This window comes from Anabrus simplex, chromosome 2 (assembly GCF_040414725.1).
Source record: "Anabrus simplex isolate iqAnaSimp1 chromosome 2, ASM4041472v1, whole genome shotgun sequence".
Taxonomy (NCBI): Eukaryota; Metazoa; Arthropoda; class Insecta; order Orthoptera; family Tettigoniidae; genus Anabrus; species Anabrus simplex.
In genome coordinates this window covers 1,041,364,968-1,041,388,134 of record NC_090266.1, presented here as the reverse complement: position 1 = coordinate 1,041,388,134, position 23,167 = coordinate 1,041,364,968, and the positions used below count along the sequence as shown (strand labels likewise).

The 23,167-nt window shown below is 37.4% G+C and overlaps 1 protein-coding gene and 1 pseudogene across 2 annotated transcripts in view; both read right to left on the bottom strand.

Annotated features, from left to right (window-relative positions):
• The window catches only part of LOC136864679 (transmembrane protein 121B), an 83,887-nt gene extending 74,340 nt beyond the window's left edge, over nucleotides 1–9,547 (bottom strand). For both annotated transcript variants that reach the window (XM_067141990.2, XM_067141989.2), the window contains exons 1-2: nucleotides 9,468–9,547; nucleotides 9,247–9,346 (exon numbers count right to left, since the gene is read on the bottom strand). The gene's annotated coding sequence lies outside the window, so the exon portion shown is untranslated. The remainder of the gene's footprint in view (nucleotides 1–9,246; nucleotides 9,347–9,467) is intronic.
• The window catches only part of LOC137498500 (uncharacterized), a 34,978-nt pseudogene that overhangs the window by 5,960 nt on the left and 5,851 nt on the right, over nucleotides 1–23,167 (bottom strand).

Genomic DNA, 23,167 nt, shown 5'->3' with positions numbered 1-23,167 from the left:
ACGAAAGGAAAATTCTCTTTAATGTCACTAACAACTTTACCAAGAAAAGTCCATACACAAAACTTGCTGTGACTTGTGTCATTGCTTATCACAACATATGACTTTGTTTTATTATTTGGCAACCAAACACAACATGTAAATATGCCTACTTGGTGGTGACTCCAGTGGGCTGACTGAATCTCGTCCTGAAAGGTAATTGAATAGTTTTCAGCGAAGTCGATTTGTACAACAGCATAAGTTTCTGTATTTTTCTCTTTATTCAGATTTTTCATGGATTCTTCAAAATAATCCTCCTGTATTTTTTTCACATAACAGTGAGACTTGAAATGTGACATTTTGCTTTCTAGCTCCTTAACAGCTTCTCTTACATTCCCAGCGACAGCAATCAAATGGATTCCTCCCTCATCAGTCCATTTCTTCCAGGAGATTTCCTGTTCTTCATGAAAATCAATTACAAGGTCGCTCACTTTTTTTTCTGAACATTTTAAGCACTTCTCAAACATACAACTCTCGTTTAGTACATTGCAACATGTATATTCTAGAAGTTCTTTATGATTTCTTGGAAAATTTGCATTTATTTTTGAGATGCTTTCCAATAAAAAATTTACATTGGCGTGGTATTTGCAGACGCACACATTGTGCGGCATTTGAGAAACCGGTAATACATGTTTGGGATGTAGAGAGAAAAACAATGATTTCTTTACTTTAACCTCAGGATATTCAAGTTTAAACTCCTCAGAGGCCTCTCGCACTGTCATTATCAAATGTCTTACTTGCATATGTACTCGCTTGCCAGTTTTTGGACATTTTACTGATTTTACATCATTTTTCCCGGGTGCCTGCCTGCTGATCTTATCACTAATATAAAAATCAATTATACACTTCTTGTGGTCTTCGGATAGGGACCGACGTGGTAAATGTACAATTTTATTATGCTCTTTTAATTTCAATCCAATATCTAGTGCAAGTTTTTTTACTACAGCACTTTTTTTGCTAGGGCTGTCAGGCAAGTTCTTCTTTAATCTATTTACCGCTTTCCCAAAAGACTGTCGGCATTTGTAGCTGCCAATCGGAGAGATTTCTTTGGTGGAATCAGCCAGTTTAAGTTTATTACGGTGGTTTCTCACTCTCTCTAGAACCTTTCTACGTTTTTCTTTTAATAATTGTTCATTTTCTTCTTCTTTTATTTTATTTAATTCTCTTCTCTGCTTATCACGCTGCCTCTCTTTTAGAAGATGTGCCTCGTATTGATCTTTGTTGGCCTTCAGTCGTTCACGATAAGCTCTCATCAAAACCTTCTTATCAATAGGTGCCATTTCCTGAAAAAAGATAAAAATAGTGTCAGAGGTATAATGTTAACTTAATGAGATGAGAAGTATGAGGAAACAAAAACTAGGTCTAGGCCAAAATAAAACAATCCTACCCTTAACAAAATAAGCAATCAGTCGATTTAAGTAGCCTAAAGTACATAAAATCCAAAATAAAAACAAATAAAAAGTAAATTTACTGGAAATAAACCTCTAATCTAGCTCTACAAGCTTTCCCAGAAAGTACACAGCCCATTTTTCAGTGGAACAGTATGTTAAAATAAAACAGATTACCCGAATTACTGTTTAGCATTTGCTTGTAACACCCGTGGCCGTATTTTCTGTAACACCCGTTACTTTATTTTTACCAGCTAAACATAAATATTCTTCAATTTCTTACATATTATAATATTAGGCTTAAACATAACCTCACCTTCCCAAAAAATGAATGAAATCAGTGTCTTGGTTTAGTAGTGGATTTAACTTTTTATTGTTTTTGGTAACGGGTGTTACAGAATGACAGTAGGATCAAAAACAACCACTGAAACAAATAATAATGATTAATTACCTTGAATTATGATGTTGCAGCAAAGTATTCTTCAGTATCAATCAGACAGCATAAAAACAACACACATCAGCTGCTAACAAATAATTAAAACAGTGTTGCCAACTTGGTTACCAATATTACCATATGAGCACAAAGATGGTCAGTGTTTTGAAAAGTAGTGAAAACAAAGGAAAAATTTGAAAAAAATCCAAAATTAGATAGGTTTACAGAGGTTTATACTTTTTACTAACATTAGACATTACATATATTACTAAATAAAAATTATTATTTTTTCACACTTAGGCTCACTTTAATCTGGAATGCCTCCCTGTCTAAAGCATTTGATAGGGTGGATCATGGGAGACTACTGGCAAAAATGAGTGCAATTGGGCTAGACAAAAGAGTGACTGAATGGGTTGCTATATTTCTAGAAAATAGATCTCAGAGAGTTAGAGTAGGTGAAGTTTTGTCTGACCCTGTAATAGTTGAGAGGGGAGTTCCTCAGGGCAGTGTTATCGGACCTTTATGTTTTCTTATATATATAAATGATATGAGTAAAGGAGTGGAATCGGAGGTAAGGCTTTTTGCGGATGATGTTATTCTCTATAGAGTGATAAATAAGTTACAAGATTGTGAGCAACTGCAACGTGATCTCGAAAATGTTGTGAGATGGACAGCAGGCAATGGTATATTGATAAACGGGGTTAAAAGTCAGGTTGTGAGTTTCACAAATAGGAAAAGTCCTCTCAGTTTTAATTACTGCGTTGAGGGGGTGAAAGTTCCTTTTGGGGATCATTGTAAGTATCTAGGTGTTAATATAAGGAAAGATCTTCAATGGGGTAATCACAGAAATGGGATTGTAAATAAAGGGTACCGATCTCTGCACATGGCTATGAGGGTGTTTAGGGGTTGTAGTAAGGATGTAAAGGAGAGAGCATGTAAGTCTCTGGTAAGACCCCAACTAGAGTATGGTTCCAGTGTATGGGACCCTCACCAGGATTACCTGATTCAAGAACTGGAAAAAATCCAAAGAAAAGCAGCTCGATTTGTTCCGAGTGATTTCCGACAAAAGAGTAGTGTTACAAAAATATTGCAATGTTTGGGTTGGGAAGAATTGAGAGAAAGAAGAAGAGCTGCTCGACTAAGTGGTATGTAAATAATACAGATGTTGATTCCCATAGGGAATTTAAAATATTTGTCCCGAATGAGTAAATTTATAATACCAATATAATGGTCCGTTATTGGACATTATAAATTTTCCAGCTAACTCATTCTTGGTTGCCTGCGTTTCGCCCTCGTGTGCTAAGTTAGGCTCATCAGTTGGGACTTAACACACCACCCAAAACACAAGGCTAGTGCATACTGTGGAGGCCACTGCATAGGCTACTTGAAGCCACCAGCAGTGCCAATGCACTATGAGAGCTATGTCTCATTTCCAAAAAACTGATGCCTGCCTGGCCATCAGATAATACAGATGTTGATTCCCATAGGGAATTTAAAATATTTGTCCCAAATGAGTAAATTTATAATACCAATATAATGGTCTGTTATTGGACATGTATTATCTGATGGCCAGGCAGGCATGAGCCTAACTTAGCACACGAGGGCGAAACGCAGGCAACCAAGAATGAGTTAGCTGGAAAATTTATAATGTCCAATAACGGACCATTATATTGGTATTATAAGTGGTATGTTCCGAGCTGTCAGCGGAGGGATGGCGTGGAATGACATTAGTAGACGAATAAGTTTGAAAGGCATTTATAAAAGTAGGAAAGATCACAATATGAAGATAAAGTTAGAATTCAAGAGGACAAACTGGGGCAAATATTCATTTATAGGAAGGGGAGTTAGGGATTGGAATAACTTACCAAGGGAGAAGTTCAATAAATTTCCAATTTCTTTGAAATCATTTCGGAAAAGGCTAGGAAATCAACAGATAGGGAATCTGCCACCTGGGCAACTGCCCTAAATGCAGATCAGTATTGATTGATTGATACTTTCATATTTGTTATTTATGAATTAGGCTAGCTGGTGCACACATTATAAATGGGTTAGTTTTTGTACAGTTTTATACAGTATTCATGATCCCTTTGCCAGTAAACACATCTAGCAATCAATCAATCAATCAATCACTACTGATCTGTATTTAGGGCAGTCGCCCAAGGTAGCAGCGATGAACGTCAGCAGAAAAGACAGAGCACACCTTAATGAACTATCGTCAGTCAGTGTAATGTTAATGCCTACTAGTTTTAGTGACTTAGAACATTGAAGAACATCATCCTAAAGTACTCAAGTGTGTGGAAATGTTCTGATAACCAATTCGAAATAATCCATGGAGCTTCCTCAGCTACACCCCACTCCCGCTTAGAAATATTGTAATAAATTGCAGCCCATTTTCCTTCTTTTCAGTACACTTTCTACTCAAACACAGACTTCTATGCCAGTCATCCTATTAGTTTTGCTGTGATGCTTTCACAAAAAAAATGAAACCAAAGGCAGTACTAATCACTATGCACCCCCATCAAAGATAAAAACAAGGTATTGGCCAAAAATTTGAAATGTATGAAAAGAAAGACAGTTTTGTAAATACCCATAGTAAGGTTGCCATAAGGTTCAGGATGAAATTCAGGACACCAGCATCGACAAGTTCCAACCATAGGTGCCAACTCCACGGGAGCACATGCCCCCGTACTCAAGACCAAAACTCGACGCCTATGGTACCAACGAGTGTAGTTGGGTAATTCCATGCAAACTGTCCCATCCATTACCAAAAGACACACTTGTTATACGATGTTAATGTTTAAAATCAAACTGAGAAATAATAAGTCCTGGGTGTCTTAAGATACATGTGTCCTATCATTCTACCTCTTCTTCTCGACAAATTTAGCCAAATCAATCTCATCTCACCAATTCGATTCAGTATCTCTTCATTCATGATGTGACCTATCCATATCACCTTCAATATTCTTCTGTAACACCACATTTCAAAAGGTTCTATTTTCTTTCTTTCCGAGATAGTTATCATCCATGTTTCACTTCCATACAATGCCACACTCCAGACAAAAGTCTTCGAAAACAACTTTCTTATTCCTATATCAATGTTTGAAGTGAGCAAATTTCTTTTTTCAAGAGAGCTCTTCGTTGCTTGTGCTAGTCTGCATTTTATGTCCTCCTTTCTTCTGCCATCATAAGTTATTTTACTACCCAAAGAACAATATTCGTCTACTTCCTTTAAGACTTCATTTTCTAATCTAATATTACCTGCATCACCTGCCTTCATTCAACACCACTCCATTACTTTTGTTTTGGACTTATTTATTTTCATCTTGTACTCCTTACCCAAGATTCCATCCATACCGTTCAGTAACTTCTCCAGATCACCTGCAGTCTCGTATAAAATAATATCATTGGCAAATTTCAGGGTTTTGATATCCTCTCATTGGATTGCGATTCCCTTCCCAAATTCCTCTTTCATTAAATAAACATAATACCTAAAATAAGCAAGTCCATCCTCCTAAAAAAAAATCCTCAATTAAAGAACAGTGTAATACCTTCAACAGTGGAGTTCAATACCTGTCAAAAGAAATTTTTGGTGAGGATTACTTTTTCTACTAATGGTATACCATATGAGGTTCCACTTTATTACCATCAGTAAACCAAGTACACTGAATAATTCTATATAGGCCTAAATTAACTCTCCTAATTACCCTTTTTAAGTACTTAAATGAATGTGATTTAATTCCGCCCGCATTACCAAACTTTCACTGCACACACACAGGCGCAGAATGACTGTCCTTTGTTTACAACTCGCGGCCTTCTCTTGACGGATGCACTGGAGCAGTGCACAAGGCCGCCAACCCCTGTACTTAGGAAGTAAGACCATAGAATGGAGCTGGGAATCCAGTCATATGGGGACAAGAAAAAGGGGTCTGTTAGGCCTCTACCTTCCTGTGGAAACTCCATTGGTCTGTACTGGTTAGGTTAGGGCCTGGACAAGACCAATGGATGAGGGCAAGCAAAGGGGGTCTGGGGTCACAAGCACCAGGCTGGAAGCCACGAAGCGTTAGGCATGTTTCATATAGCATTATTTTTATCCAGCATTCACATTCTTTTGCTTTACATGTTATATTTATTTGTGCTTTTATTGTGCATGGGTTGGTAATAGAATCTAATTATTATGATTGACAGGGACATGCGACTTTACGCTGGCCAATAGGAATGGAACCAGGCGAGTTGGCCGTGCGCGTAGAGGCGCGCAGCTGTGAGGTTGCATCCGGGAGATAGTAGGTTCGAATCCCACTATCGGCAGCCCCGAAGATGGTTTTCCATGGTTTCCCATTTTCACACCAGGCAAATGCTGGGGCTGTACCTTAATTAAGGCCACGGCCGCTTCCTTCCAACTCCTAGGCCTTTCCTATCCCATCGTCGCCATAAGACCTATCTGTGTCAGTGCGACGTAAAGCCCCTAGCAAACAAAAAAAAAAAAAAAAAAAAAAAGGAATGGAAGTTGCTACTTCAGGAAAGGAAAATGGTGTGTATTGCTCTTCTTTACGTTATAAAAGTAAATGTATTCCTGGGGGTGGGATGATGGGTTCCTGGACATCCCAAAGAACCCATCTCTCCTCTGACAATCTTTCCACCAGGCGAGTTGGCCGTGCGGTTAGGACGCGCAGCTGTGAGCTTGCATCTGGGAGATAGTGGGTTTGAATCCCACTGTCGGCAGCCCTGAAGATGGTTTTCCGTGGTTTCCCATTTTCACACCAGTCAAATGCTGGGGCTGTACCTTAATTAAGGCCACGGCCGCTTCCTTCCAACTCCTAGGCCCTTCCTATTCCATCGTCGCCATAAGACCTGTCTGTGTCGGTGCGACGTAAAGCCACTAGAAAAAAAAATATTCTTTCCAAGTAAGATATCATTAATTTCTACTTCCTTAGAATTTTACAAACATAAGGTAGTACGGGATAAATTAATACCATTAAGGTACAGACCCAGCATTTACCTGGTGTGAAAATGAGAAACCACGGAAAACCATCTTCAGGGCTGTCGACAGGAGGGTTCGAACCCACTAGCTCCTGAATGCAATCTCACAGCTGCGTGGCACTAACTGCACGGCCAACTTGCTTGGTTTAGATTAATGCAATATTACATTAGATTATCAGGTTAGATTACTTGGTAAGTTTGTACCAACCATTTTATTATTGAACACATAACTGTAGGCTTACACAAGAATGATGTCAATGTAAGAGAAATGAAAATATTGTGAAGTAAGCAATAAAAAATAAAATTTAAAAATTCAAGAGCCTTAAGGCTGGTCTCCACTGATTAACATTTAACACCAACATGTTAAATTTAACATGTTACAATTGACATGTATATTGTAATTGTGTCTTAAATTGACTTTGCATGTTAACTCAGAATGTTGAAGTAAACACTTAACATGTTGGCGTGTTTTCCGCTCCAAGTGGAAAACATGTCAAGTCATTCCTTGTTCGTGAGATGCCGGCACAGCTTCGACAACCTTGCTGTTTCCATGTCAACAGATAGCCAAACGGGGCAAACGACCTTCTCGTGAAGTAGAATTATACTTACAACACTTATTCTCTTTGTTATAAGCTACAAATACAGTACCGGAACGCACACGTATGTCATTCTCTCTGCACTATACTAAAATTTATAGTCAGAAATGGAGTGGAGCAAGGAGATTACTCTGGACATAATTAATGATATAATAGAAAGGCCTTGTTTGTGGGATGTCTCATCAAAGGAAAACTGAGATAAAGCGAAGAAAGCCGACAGTTTCCAGGAACTCTAAATTATCTATAATATTCTTCCTGCGAGTGCATTGAAAAAAAAAATACCTAGCGTCCCTCCACTCTCAGTACAGTTGAGAATTGAAAAAAATCAGAAAAGTTGGAAGTCAGGGGGCAGGAGCGGACGAAGTTTATATTTCAAAGTGGTTTGATTTTGAAGCAATCAGCAGGATGAGGGGAGGAAATGTGCCTAATAAAACTGCAATTCCAAATCATAACAAGAAGCAACAGCGGCAATAACAAAGGCCAAATCCTCCTCACCTGAGTCCATTGTCCTTGTGTGAAAATACTAGACACCACCTGAATGTATTACCACAAACTGATATGATGAACTACCTATATGTAAACAGTCAAGTTTAACATGTTTATTAAGTGTGGACACAATGTTAAATGAAACAGAATTTAATATTTAACATGTTGATGGTGTCACCAGTTAACATTTAACACTTTTAACATTTAACATGTTGTTGTTGTTGATGGGGGATGTAAAATAATTTAAATACTAAATATCAACATTTCTGAGCAATAACATGTGAAAAGCATAAATTAATCCAATGTCTCCACACCAAAATAATGTTAAATAAGTACCAAGCATTTACAATGATTTACAACAACCCTCGAGAACAGGTAGGAAGTATGAGAGGTCAATTAAGAATAGAGTTAAGTAGGAGTTAAACACCAAGCGAGACAGTGAATATAGTTTACCATAGCTTCCCCATTTCCATACCAGTTAGATGCTGGGCGTGTACCTTAATTAAGGCTACAGCCGCTTCCCTCCTGATCCTAGTCACCATAAGACCTATCTGTGTCGGTTCGATGTAAAGCCAATTGTAAAAAAAAAAAAAAAAAAAAGTAACGCACACATTTTCTACTATACCTTCGAGTTCTGGCAGCATTTTTAATGATTATAGGATTAAATTACTTCATTTGAAATAAATATGTTTCTTCCAGCATATATTTGTTCCATCTTCAAACCCTGCTGTACAGACAAGAGGAATAAATAACTGTATCCTCGGAGCAAAGAGTTACAACTAAACATGCTCCAATGTTTATACATTAGCTTGGGTTGTAATACTGTACCTATGATTCAAGTCTAAAATAACAAATACATGCATACATCTTCATTATAGACCGCTATGCCTTTCAGCATTCAGCCTGCAAGCCTCTGTGAATTTACTAAACGCTACCACAATCCTCTATTTGTAAATAGCTCTGTGGCCTCATTTAGTTCTATATCTCTTATCTCTAAATCGTTACAAACCAAGTCTAACCACCGTCGTCCTGGTCTCCCTCCACTCCTCTTCCCCTCCGTAACACAGTCGTTATTCTCCTGGGTAACTTATCCGCCTCCATTCGCCTCACATGACTCAACCACCGAAACCGGTTTATGCGTACCAAAGACAATAAAAATAATACCTAGTTAATTTAGAAGGTGTTCGTGATCCTCGAATCAACATAAAATTTCATAGCATGAAAAGTATCCGGCCAACCATTCTTATCCTAAAACAACTAAATAAATAAAATCGCAAAATAATTCACAATGCCACAAGAAAAATACACAAGACAAATACATATGTCTCACCTTCTCCAACCAAAGTCCAATAACAGAAGTCCAGCATTACAAAGACTGCTCATTGGAATTTCTCCACTACTATTTACTATTCAAATGAATTCTGTCCTACCTATAACCAAAAAATAAAGTGTGTTGTTTTCCACAGTTGCTTATTTGAATTGAATATAAATGTACACGTGATAAGCAAAATTTCAATAAACTAAATAATGATTATGAATAAGGGTAGTTACGCTGTAAACTAGTACTCGAAGTACTATTCGCCTATTTTCAAGAAATTGCGCCACGACTTTCCTGCACGTCAAGATATACACCGTCAACGAATCAACATTTAACAAAAAAAAAAAAAAAATGCAAGGGAAACAAAGAGGCAAATGAACACGATGATGACACTTTCTTTATTCCTTGTAATTTACAGGGAGTAAAGAAAACAGAGAGATGCCTTGCAGCTTTGAAAGTGAAGCCAAATACCTAATGAATGAAGTGGAAAGCGCACATTTGAGCACATTTAAATAGTTAGTTCTCCTTGCTGTACTCTGTAGGCCGGTCTCCACTGATAACATTTAACACCAACATGTTAAGGCCGGTCTCCACTGATTAACATTTTAAAGGCCGGTCTCCACTGATTAACATTTAACACCAACATGTTAAATTTCTCTTTGTTCTAAATCACAACAAGAAGCAACAGTGGCAATCTCCCTGTCCTACAGATACTTGAACCCAACACTTTAGAAGGCGCAGTTCGAGCAAGTTTTGGGCTATTGTTGCTCTGAAACTTGTCGGCAAATTTTATGCACTCACTACTTTCCATTAAACTATTACATTTCTGAAAATTCTCAACAGCTTGAGGAGCAACACGACCGGCAGGCGCCATTTTGATGTTGATGACACTGTTGGGAAAGCAGACAGATCGTTACATGTTATAATGAGTCTACTTAAAGGATGCAACAAAGAATTAAAATAAAAATGTTCGTCCATTATTGGAATATGCAAACAGCGTTTGGGATCCTCGCCAAGAATACCTAATAAAAGAAATAGATAGTGTGCAGAGGAAAGCAGCAAGATTTTGTAACAGGGGATTTCAGGAGAAACAGTAGTGTATCAGAAGTGTTAGAGGAACTAGGGTGGGAAACTTTTAAGTAAGAGAAGGGAGAAAACTAGACTTATAGGATTATATAGAGCCTATCCAGGAGAAGAAGCATGGAGAGAAATCCGTGAGAGGCTTTAGTTGGAAAATAATTATATCGGCAGAACTGACCACAAGTATGAAATTAGAAGGAATTTTAGTAGAAGCGATTGGGGTAAATTTTCATTCATTGGGAAGGGCGTGAATGAGTGGAACAGTTTACCAAAGGTAGTGTTTGATCCTTTTCCAAAATCTGTTCAGATATTCAAGAAGAGAATAAACAACAACAGAGAAAATAAATGAAATGTTAGAGGGCATTCGACCAATGTAGGTTATTGTAAATAAAAAATGTGTGTAAATTAATTAATTCCATCCCCTGGTCTATGGAGTTTGGACAGTAGGGGACTGCCTGTAGAGGTGAAGTACAGTTGGGACTTCGAGGGCTACGGTAGCTGTGAAGGAACTCTAAAAAATGGTGGCTAAATGGGCTCTGGTTAAGACGCAGCAGGACGTTATGCTACTTAGGTTCCAAAATGGGTAAAAAATAAATAAGTAAATAAATGCAATGTAAATTTTAATCTTATACCAGTTGTATAGTATTATTTGAAGTAATTCCACATACTGTATATGAGTTGATTGTGTCTGTAAGTACAGGAGATGTTATAAGTATAATATTGCAAACAATATAAATTTATTAAGGATGAGCTGTGTGTTTAATTGAAAAAATTATAGTGTAAATTGTATAATATTGTACTCTAGGATAATTTCCTTCTTCTCTTGTTAATTTGAAAATTAGTACTTGACAATAATGTGTTTTTGTGTACCATTTGCCAACTCTTTGCAAATAAAGAGATTTTGATTTGATTTTGTTTGACCTGTACTATGTGCGTATCTGTAGAGGACAATTCTTCCAAATATCAACCGCTGATATTATCATGACCAACGTTCTGAAAACTTCACCATTTCTGACTAAGTGATCACTCAGATTTTCAGCACATTTCTTAGTGTCGTAAATGGATTTTTAACCGATACTGTGATCGTGAAAGTTCATGTGCAGATGGTAAAAACAAAATATAAAATACAAAGTCTATAATTCACTGTAAATAATGTAAATAATTTTCGTGTGTCTTTGTGTGAATGTTGTGTATGAGTTGTAGTGATTTTCATTGACTTATGATATTTTTGAAATATGGTTTTGATGTGGCCACGTGTTCATCACGTTGGGCCCAGGTTATCGACATATATGTTTGAGATGATTTCATTTATTGGAAGTTAAACCTTTAGTGAATTTTATTTTAAAATTACGTTGAAGCAAGATTAAGGTACCCGACACCGATGAATATGTGCGTATGATTTCAATCGTGTGGACAAAGTTCACTGTTTTTGTAAAGCTTGTAATGTTAAATTTTTCGAGGCGTCGGAGGCTAATAGTTACCTTCACGTGTTGTTCAGTCAAATATTGAAGGAATTTACGTGGTAATAATTATTGTGAGAGTATAATTTAATGAAAATAAGTCTGATAGGGACATGTTTAACTAATATTTCTTACAAATGATTTTTTAAGTAGAGTTCAATGGATCTCATGTTTGATGAATGAGACGATGTAATTTATGCTTACCCACGAGTAGGAAAACGTGATTAAATATTGTTGTGGATTTTTGTGAACTAATGACGCCATAATTTATTTCATTTACTTAAAGAATTTAAAGTTTCATTTCGAAGGATTGGATGTTATCGTGAATAAACCTGATAATTTAAAATGACTTGAGATAATTTATGAGCCAGATAGCTCAGTGAGATTTGAGATTTTGCAGCCTGTAAATAATTATAGTATTATAAATTTATATATTTTCTTTACGCCAAAAGTAGGCTAATGTTAGTTTGTTATATCTGGAGCGTAATTCAACTTCGAAAGGTTGGAGAGGAATAATGCTGTATCTAAGGAAACTGGCAGAGAAGATTTTTAATTGGAATTACCATCAGGATTTAATTATTATAATCTGTTACATGTGTTATCAAGTGCTAGTTTGTAAATAAATATCAAAACCTGTTGTTTAAATCCTCTTTGTATCATTGTCGCTAGCCTGTATCTTTCCCTGCCTCTAAAAGTAAGTGGAGCCAGACAGCGAGCGGTCCACCCTTGGGACTCTCGCTCTCCAGTTGAGCATGTCGGAAATAATGGGGGCAATACTAAAAATAACTGTGATAATATCAATAATGGATATTATGTTCCACTCACTACATATTATGGTTTTGTGAGACGTCGAGGTGCCAGAATTTTGTCCCGCAAGGGTAATTTTACATGTTAGTAAATCTAAGGACACGAGACTGACGTATACGAGCACCTTCACATACCACCAAGTTGAGCCGGGATCGAACCTGCCAAGTTGGGATCATAAGGCCAACCCTATGTCGTCCGAGCTACTCAGCCCGGCATTAGAGCTTAGAGCAAGTTGGTCTTGCGGTTAGGGGCGCGCAGCTGTGAGCTTCCATCCGGGATATGGTGGGTCGAACTCCACTGTCGGAAGCCCTGAAGATGGCTTTCCCTGTTTTCAGATTTTCACACGAGGCAAATGCTGGGAAATTATACAACTGTCGAGATCCATACTTATAAAATATGAGATATTATTATTATTATTATTATTATTATTATTATTATTATTATTATTATTATTATTATTATTATTATTATTATTATTATTATTATTATTATTATTATTATTATACCCCTGTATTGCTTCTTAAATACAACTGCTACTATCCCTTCAAATGTAAGTTGTGCCTAGATAGGCCAGAAATTTTAAAGCATTGTGCAAATGTAATAGTTAAGGTTTGCCTTGAGTAGGCCGTAAGAGTTCGGGAGCGCTGTCTCCTTGGTAGAATTTGTAGAGCATGTAAGCTCTTTTGTAGTAATGTAATAGATATTTGTGGACTATTAAGTGGTGCCTTTGCAAGGCCGTAATTTGTAACCGTTGGAGCAAAGTGCTCTTGAAAATTGTGTTCCGGAGGATATCCCTCTTTGTCTATCTAACCAAACGCAACATTTGTGATGTTGGGAAGTTGTAAATTATGAGCTTGAAGCTCAAGATTTTAAATTACTAATTCTTGGTTTCTCTGTGTTGTACCAAAATGGCTATGTACCTGAAAACTTGTTCTTCCACCAAGTGAAGGGTTTGTTAAAATTTAAGATCTGAAAAGAAATATAACCTTTATTTTAAGTTTTAAATTAATCTTTGACTATAGTAGATATACCCATTCCCACAAGCACCATCTTTCACCTCTGCGTTCCACAGATAACCCCGGAGCAATTATTAATGGGAGACTCCGTGGCTCAGGTGGCAGAGGCCGGCCTCTCACCGCTGGGTCCCATGGCTAAAAATCCCAGTCACTCCATGTGAAATTTGTGCTGGACAAAGCAGAGGCAAGGCAGGATTTCATCCAGGTACTCCGGATTTCCCTCTCGTCTTTCATTGAAGCAACACTCTCCAGAATCATTTCATTTCATTTGTCGGTCATTTAATTAACGCCCCAGAGGAGTGCGACAGGCTTCGGGAGCCGGCACAATTCCTATCCTAGCGACTAGATGGGCCTTCATTCATTCCATTCCTGACCCAGTCCAATGACGGGAAGTAGGCTTTAAATATTCATTTAATTTTCATTGTTATTATCACATATGACCATGTTCCACTGACTAATTCCGAAGTGTGTTCTTGTTACCTTTACCTTTAGTACCTTCATTTTCTCCTGATCCATACATAACTCTCCCAGTTAGATCATTTCGTTGGAGAAAATGTATAAAAAACCCACAATAACAAACAGGTATATAAAGCTAATCTACATCTTAAGGAACGTGTACCCGCATGAATGAAGTCCCCCTTTCCCCCCGTCGCGAAAAACCAGCAATCTGGGAGCAAAGCCCCTCTTACAAGCTGCCAATCTCATGTCCAACTATCACTCTCGTCTCCTCTCTCCTCCTCTCTACGCTATCCAGTAGCAAAGGAGGCCATCATGAAGAAAATTATTGCTCAAGGTTACTTGTACCTATCCCAACACTCCCCCGGATAGGTAACTCAGCGGTCTAGTATCACCCATGCAGACAAACCCTCTGATTTTCTCAGCTCAGATAGCCGTTAGCTAAGGGAACACACTCCAAAACTTCTTTTCTTTTGCTGAGTTAAAGCACACCGAACCTTTACATTTAACTCATAGTCTTCTGTTAAGGCAGCTAACTGACACACACAGTCCTTTCTAACTACACCTAAGATTCTTCTTCTTGCCATTTAACAACTGACTCGACACTCACTCATAGTAACTGGAGTATTCTAATACGATACAGTCCCTTACACACATTAGCACTTGACATATAGACAATCGAAATTTCCTTACACACTATTGAGACACACAACTCTTACCTCAACTTTTCCTTTACACTCTTTACACGGTTCTTCCTCACTACATCTAACCCAATATGGAGGGATGTAATCACCATTGCGTGTATCTGCGGTGGTTTGTAGTGTGGTGGGTTGTCTGAGCATGAAGAGGAGAGTGTTGGGACAAACAAGCGACCAGTTCCCAAGCCCAAGCTATTAAAATACCCCAACCGGCCGGGTATCGAACCCGGGACCCTCTGAAACGAAGGGCAGCACGCTGACTATTCAGCCACGGATTCAGACTATTATTGTTATCATTATAAAGTATGGGAAAACTCAACTTAATGCTAGGCGCACTCATAAACACGCCCTTTAAGAGATGAATAGCCATAAAAGCTTGAATTCTAGAATATATCAATCATGCTATCTCATACGGTGAAAATGAATGAGACATAAATGATCGGGAGTAACCTTTCCTGTAACGTTTCGGTGATATCTGGAAATTCGTGAGAAAGAATTTTTCGTGAAAATCTTTTATTTTTCCTTACACGGTAAAGTCGCACGAAACATAAAAGATCGAAAATTATATTCTAAACAACTTTCGTTATGTACAGGTTTCCGATAGGCGGATGTTAACGGAGAAATGTGACATTTACTGCCTTGGCCTCCATAAAATCACTATCCCATTTTGTTATTGTTACCTTTATAACACATGACACAACTCTACTCGTTGCTGGGAGCGTCTTAAACGTGCTACTTTCAGAGCGGAAAACAAGCAATTGTCCAATTTCATTTTCAAACACTTCCTGGATCTTCTTCTGCATTCATAAGCACAACAACCTGGCGTAATTTTCTTCAAAACTCAGACCTCAGAAATACGTAAATTCACACACATTTCGAAACTAATCATACTGTTATATCCCAGTAGAATGCGCGCATGTCGACCACAGCATTTATATAGAAACTGTGTTATTCTTTGTTGAGGTTGTTTTATGTCAGTGTATCATGAGCAAAGAGGATATAATAGAATAGAGATGAAACTCAATGATAAATTTCGGTACCAAGCCACTCGGCGCTAGTAGTTTCAGTCTCTTTTCAGAGATAGCGCCACAGTGTGCATTTTGTACACTATCTTACTGCTATTATCAACAGATAGCGCAGAGTAGCGACATCCGGCGCAGTGACGCACATCTGGGTATGCTTCCAGCTCCTCCCCCCTACTTTACCCTTCCCCTAATTACGGCGATAATAATGCAGTTCTACTGCTTCCATGCCCAATACATTGTAATTCATATATTTTTATTTCCAAGTACTTACTATGTTGTAAATAATTATCTGATACCCCTAGTTCGTATGGCATACTATGTTACTGAGAACATAACCACGCACCTCAAAGGAGCTTTAACTTCAAATGAATGATTGACACATTAACACTAAGCTGATATCATAACAAATTAGAAATCCCTTCGAAAGCAAGACAGCACAGCACACCGTATGCAAGAGAATGAGGTATCACATCAAAATCCAAGTACCACATGAAAATAAAAATTACAAAATTCACTGAGACAGGAAATATATAGAACTACATTAATAGAACTATTCAGCTTTCAGCCCCTGATGTGTACTCAAACAGGAAATACAGGATTTCAGGAGGACTAGCGAAGATTTATTTCAAATAAACAAGCACAAGAAAAAAAGATTCTTCTTCTTCTTTTCTTGGAACTCTGCGCAGCGCACTACGTCCAGTCACTGGGTTGCTTTAAACTTCACAAATCAAAGTTTCTGTTACAAAAAGGATAGATTTGAGGGTAGTGGGAAACGAAAGTACACACTAGTGTATTGGGAGAGGTTGTGTAGGAAGGAGACATGAGGAATATTCGAGACGTCTAATACTACAGCTATGAATAACAGAACAAGTTTACATGTATTAGGTTGCAGGGATTTAGCACAAGGACACAGGGTTGAACATCCTCACGCCAGTGTGATCTATCACGGCGATTTACTACTATAGACAAACATGACCAGATCACAAATAAAGGAGGCAGGATCGTCCAGATTAAATCGGGATATTACATGCGTGAAAAAAGTTAGTCAGTAACTCAGCTAAGCGAACTGTCGGATGGTATACTAAACAAGAAATAGTGAGTGGAAGTTGAAATCCGAGTGATAGTAAAGTGGAAATGAGATGTTGTTGCTGTCGGGGATATTTATCACATTGAAACAAAATATGATTTATAGTGCCGACATAGTGACCACAATTACACAAGTTGTTATCCTTAATCTTTAAACGATACAGATGTTCCGGTGTACAGGCATGATTCAAGCGAAGTCTGACTAGAGTAGTGATATGACGTCGAGTGTACTTTCCTTTTGCGAACCATGGTTTAATAGCAATGTATTTTGAATATTGAAGAAATGTTTACCTTTAAATTGTGCAGATTGACGCCAATGTTCGTTCCACTTTTCTCGGATAAGTTTCTGACATAGTGTCCATAAATCATTTTGTGGGAGTGCAATATGGTAGCGTAGGCCTTGTCCATCAGCTGCCTCGTTGGCCAGTTTATCGGCCATGACATTGCCTGTTATGCCAGAATGTCCTGGAACCCACGTAAATAATACGGAACGATTTAGTATAGTTAGATCATACAATAGTTGTCTTAGGATTTCTATATACCAATTGTCCGCCTTTGTAGGATTTTCCAATGCTTGAAGAACACTGAGAGAATCGCTACATATGAGGGCCTTTTGGATCGTAGAATGTTTAATATATATTAACACTTGACGAACTGCAAATATTTCAGCTATGTAGATGGACGCGTATTGGGTAAGATGAATTGTTTGGATAATTGCAGCAGAGGGGAATAAAAAGCGGCTCCTACTTCGGATGTGTCTTAATGTTTTGATCCATCAGTATAAAATGGAATGTATTGATTATATTGATCTAACATAATTTTGAATGACTTATTTGCTATCAGTCTGTTTAAATTCTCGGAGATACTGGAATCGTCGAATTTCATACGTATGATATTTGGTAATTGTATGTTCGCAGGAAACATGATAGAGTACTTAGGGTGAGTTCTTGTTTGAACAACGTTTGGTCGTAAATATATAAATTGAACATAATCCCACAGGAGTGCCGGATATTTGACTTGTACTACAGTTCCATTTCCAAAATATTCAGATAATAACTGCAGCTTGGGAAGAATCGGATGATGATACCTGGCCATTTTCTTGAGAATATATTTAGTAGTTACATGTTTGCGTCGTAAATGTAACGGTGGTTCGGTAATTTCAGCTAGTAAAACATTTGTAGGAGACGAATTAATGGAACCTGTAATCAGTCTAGCAGCTTTGTACTATACTTTGTCTAGTCTCTGTTTTTGATCCACCGAAGCCATACCCATTAACTGACTACCATAGTCAAAAACAGATCTGATAATGTTTTTATATAGAGTTAAAAGGATAGCTGGGTCAGCTCCCCAGGTTCTGTTCGTTAAGGATCTTAATACATGTAGCTTTTGTTCTGTTTTGCGACATCACTCTGCAATATGATGTTCCAGGATAGTTTATTATCGATCGTTACTCCAAGATACTTAACGGTTTCTTTGACGGAGATTTACTCTTCACCGCATCTACTGGGTGACTTATATATACGTTTTAAGGTAAATATGAGAATTGAATTTTTTGACGGTGCTATCTCTAAACCATTTTGTATCATCAACGTCTGCAGGACTTCTAAAGTCTTCCCTAGAGTAAGACGACATTCTTCTATGGTATTCTGAGTGCAGTAGATTACTATGTCATCGGCATATTGCAGTATCCGAGCTGTTTTTACAATTTCTCTTTCAAGATCCGCAGTATACAACTTATACATAATCGGACTTAAAATGTCCCCTTGTGGAAGCCCAACGGATACAGAACGGCAATTGCTTTGATGGGCGATTTGAGGGAGACATACGCATCGATGCGTATATAATTGTCCTATGATATTAATCAACGTAGAAGGAAAATCCATAGTACTTATTTTCTGGAGTAGGATGGGAATATTAACATTGTCATAAGCACCTTTAATGTCTAAAAAGGCAGCCATAACGTGTTGTTTCCTGGATTTTGCTAACAATATATCGACTAATAAAATATTCTAAGGAACAAAGATTTACAGCACAAGCACATGAGCACTTGGAATTCAAACAACACAAATACAGTAGCATCATGGGAACTATCGATTAAGATCGAAGTACGTTCGAACAAGACCAACTACAATTACATCAGACCGTAATCCAGAATAAACATGGCGGACATCGGCGTGCGATATGAGAGGTTGAGGGAAAGGTTATGCATGTTTATTTCGAGTAAACTAAAGAAAATATCACAAGTCGAACGTCATGAAATGCAACTCACTAACTCAAAATATGAATAATTAAACACCAAAAGTAGCGTTATAGCGTATTGTAAGTCTAAATGAAATTTCAGAGGGGAAAATAACGAAGGGAGAATTATTGTATCAACGTCAGGTTGAAACAGACAGAGAGTATAAAAATATTTCACATATGAATCTCCGGTCAGCAAATACGATATATAGATGTCACACCACCATTAACCACAGTCCATTATGTAAAACACGCAAAAAAAATTCTCCAACAAAATTTCGACCCTCCAAAATCCACCTGTATTGTTGAGTAGGTACAAGCGATATTTGTACAATACACTTGACCATCTAAAGCACTCGTCAGCTTAAAACTCACCAGAATTGATGGCATAATTGTATTTTATATAAAAGAACAAAATCCTCATGTTCACTCCACGGGAAATGGGGTTAGGTTTAGTTTACGCATGTTCATTGGAAAACGTTGGAAATTTATTACATCATTCTTGCACCACCGTTTAAAATTAATTTAGTCTCTAAATCATAAATTTTAGTCATGATTTCTGGGACTGATTTAATGTTATTTGTAGTAAGGTACGTTGGCTGATAAGGCAAATGCTAGGATAGGCATCATTAGTTTAAACTTCGGAAGTTTGCGCGGCACTCGAATTAGATCACCATCTTCTATGGGTATATAATGTCTTCCCTAACAATACATTTGATTTCAAAAATGATAAAATGATTAATCCACACAACATTGTTAGTCCTATGATTCGGTTCGAGGTTTTCCTTACGAATGCTCTTAACCCAATTTTGTTTTAATACTAGGTCTTTTGGAAACGGGAACACATAAGCTCTTACTTACATCCAGGCACACAGCACATTAAACTATAAACATATTGCATAGGTAACTAAAAATGAAGAAAATAAAATTTCAGAGAAGAACACGAGAATCAACATTAACCTTATCACCACCGATATTGTTGGAATATATAAGCTCTTTGAAAACAAATAGCTCCTTACGGCACTGAAAGAGGATCTGTAACCTTCTTAAGACTATAAATAAATATAATATACGATTAATAATATTCAAATTTCCGTAAATATTTGGTAACAACACGGCTTACACAAATCAAAACGAACGCATGCTAGCACTCCAGCTGCCGCCATTATGGACAGTTTCGATAGGTCGGTTAAGGTCTGATATTTTGTAGTTGGTCAAGACCAACTACAATGTCAGACCCAAATGCAGGGAAAACATGGCGGACATCGGCGTGCGATATGAGAGGTTGAGGGAAAGGTTATGCATGTTTATTCCGAGTCACCTAAAGAAAATATCACAAGTCGAACCTCATGAACCTCATGAAATGCAACCCGCTAACTCAAATTATGAATAATTAAACACCATAAATAGCGTTATCGCGTAATGTAAGTCTAAATGAAATTTCAGAGGGGAAAATAACGAAGGGAGAATTATTGTATCAACGTCAGGTTGAAACAACACAGAGTATAAAAATATTTCACATATGAATCTCCGGTCAGCAAATACGATATATAGATGTCAAGAAAGTACATTATTAACCTTACATGAAATACTAAGCAGCACCACCATTAACCACAGCCCATTATGTAAAACACGCAAACAAATTTCCCCAACAAAATTTCAACCCTCCAAAATCCACTTGTATTGTTGAGTAGGTACAGGCGATATTTGTATGACAAACGTGACCGTCTAAAGCACTCGTCACCTTAAAACTCATCAGAATTGATGGCATAATTGTATTTTATATAAAAAATAACATAATCCTCACGTTAACTCACGGGAAATGGGGTTAGGTTTAGTTTACACATGTTCATTGTAAAACGTTGAAAATTAATTAAGTTACACCATTCTTGCACCACCGTTTAAGAATAATTTAGTCTCTAAATCATAAATATTGGTCATGATTTTCCGGATCTTTCTGGGACTGATATAATTTTCTTTGTAGTACGGTACGTTGGTTGATAGGGTAAATGCTAGGATAGGCATCATTAGTTTTAACTTCGGAAGTTTGCGCGGCACTGGAATTAGATCACCATCTTCAATAGGTATATGCCTTCCCTCAGAATACATTTGATTTCAAAAATGATAAAATCATTAATGCACACAACATTATTAGTCCTATGATTCGGTTCGAAGTTTTCCTTACGAATGCTCTTAACCCAATTTTGCCTTAATACTAGGTCTTTTGGAAACGGGAACACTGAGGTCTTACTTACATTCAGGCACATAGCACATTGAACTATAAACATATTGCATAGGTAACTAAAAATAAAGAAAGTCCTTTCGGAGAAGAACACGAGAATCAGAATTAACCTAATCACCACCAACATTGTTGGAATAAACAAGCTCTTTGTGAACAAACAGCTTCTTACGGCACTGAAAGAGTATCTATAATCTTCTTAAGACCATAAATAAGTATAATGTACGTTTAATAATATACAAATTTCCGTAAATATTTGGTAACAACACGGCTTACACAAATCAAAACAAACGCATGTTAGCACTCCAGCTGCCGCCATTACGGACAGTTTCGATAGGTCGGTTAAGGTCTGAGATACTGTAGTTGGTCTTGAGTTGGTCTTGGTTCGGACAAGGTTAATCGATTGGGTAAAGTCGAATTCGATGCAATCCAGCAATATTATCTCCACAATGCTTGGCGTTATATGACTAATTAATTTGTTAGAAGGGCTCACTGATTGAGGTTAGACTTGAAATTCTTCACTTCGAGACAAACTGCCTTGAATTATTAACATCCCTCATTACATGCTTACTTGGGTGCCATCTACAGAACCTGTATATAACTATCTACACGTTATGAATGACCACCAGCACCATCTAAAATGAGAGACTAAAACTACCTGAAGCTAGCTCCAGATTGGAACAGTAAACCCCATTACACTTTCACCCGGGTGCACTTTCAATACAGTATTTGTGTAAGCAAGGTGTTCGTATTTAATTATAGATGTAATTCGTGTATGGTCATAACAAATACCAAATAATCCTCCGTGTTTAATTAAACATATTTTCGGTAGTATTAAAGTTAAAACAGGTAGCCTGTACTTCGCTGAGATTGCATAATGAGTGATCTTACTCTGTGCGGAATACGGTACACAAGTTTAAATCAGCTGAAGGACATTTGGGTAAAACATGGCGGAGCCAATCAGAATGAAGCACTGGTTGGCCACACTGTACATATAGAGTCACTGTAGCACGGCCGACTTGATGCGTCACCCGGCCTTGACAATCGGGTTCACGCACTGTAATCGGAGTAGTTACACAGCTCGACACGTGGCGCTGGCGGCCTACCTATTTGGGGTAGAAATGCATACTTCTTTATGGAAAATATATTGACTTTGATTGCCGATTTATCGTAATTTAGAGTTATGGAGAATGTCACATAGGTTAATACTGTAAAATGATTAATCCTAAAGGTTACATTCGTTGATATTTGCAAAAATGATGTCGTGAAATGAAACTGCGGGGAGATGACTCGTCCAGCTGACGTTCTGATATTGTCTCAGATTGCCGATGTATCTTAATTTAGGGATTGAAATAGTATGTTACATTGACTAATATTGTTAAAATGATTAATCCTAAATGCTACTTTCATTGATATGTGCCAAAATAACGTCGTGAAATGTTAACTGCGAAGGATGGAGTAGTCCAGCAGGCGTTCCTTAATTGTGAGGAATAATAGTAATCGTTTTTATTATCATGGCATTTAGAAACATAGAAGAACTTACCACAATACTTTTGTCTTCTGATGTTACACTTGAGATTAAGGGTCATTGTTCAATTAGAGTTTTAAAATTCTTCAAGCGCTGCTCTTAGGAAGGGGGCTGGACAAATCATAGAAGTCTTACTTTTTCCATATTCGTTGTATGCATACCATACATATTTTGACTCAAACATGTTCAAATTTTAATTGTAACATATGTAGTTTCAGATTACATTTCATTCATACCTTTCACTAGAATATTAAATACCGGGCAAGTTGGCCGTGCTAAATTCAGACAATAATTTTTACT